This window comes from Staurois parvus, unplaced genomic scaffold (genome assembly GCF_062004578.1).
Source record: "Staurois parvus isolate SC_StPar_1 unplaced genomic scaffold, SC_StPar_1.0 ptg000114l, whole genome shotgun sequence".
NCBI lineage: Eukaryota > Metazoa > Chordata > Amphibia > Anura > Ranidae > Staurois > Staurois parvus.
Window position 1 is genome coordinate 3,063,458 of NW_028317910.1, and position 489 is coordinate 3,063,946.

A 489-nucleotide genomic window follows, 5' to 3' on the forward strand; every position below is an offset into this window, starting at 1 on the left:
GGTTAAACCATATGAAGTAAGAAGAAATGAGTGTAGAGGGAGAGAATTGGGGTATAGGATAGGAATGGAGGGGGCAGGAGGGCTTGGAGTTGGGGGGTTATGGCAAGGAGAGAGTTTCCCATGTCTCATATTTCTATCATTCAGGTTATGTTTTATCTCTCCATCTTTACTTCCTTATTAAAGTTTGACTGTTGGAACACGTGTACCATATATGTAAATTTTTTTGTAAAACATAAAACTTATGTAAAAGAAAATTATCTCAAGGTTTGTTCACTCTCAGCTGAAATGTTTGAAACACCTGCTCAACAAAACCAATGCGTGATTCTGTGTTGTTTGTTTACCTTGCTAAATCTTGCCTTTAAACTCAGAAATAGTACTTATCTAATGTCATGGCTGTCTAGCAGATGTTATTCACAAGGCTGCAAAATATCGTATTTGTTCAAGATTATTACTTGTTTGTACCTTTTATATAAAATCCTAGGGTTTCAC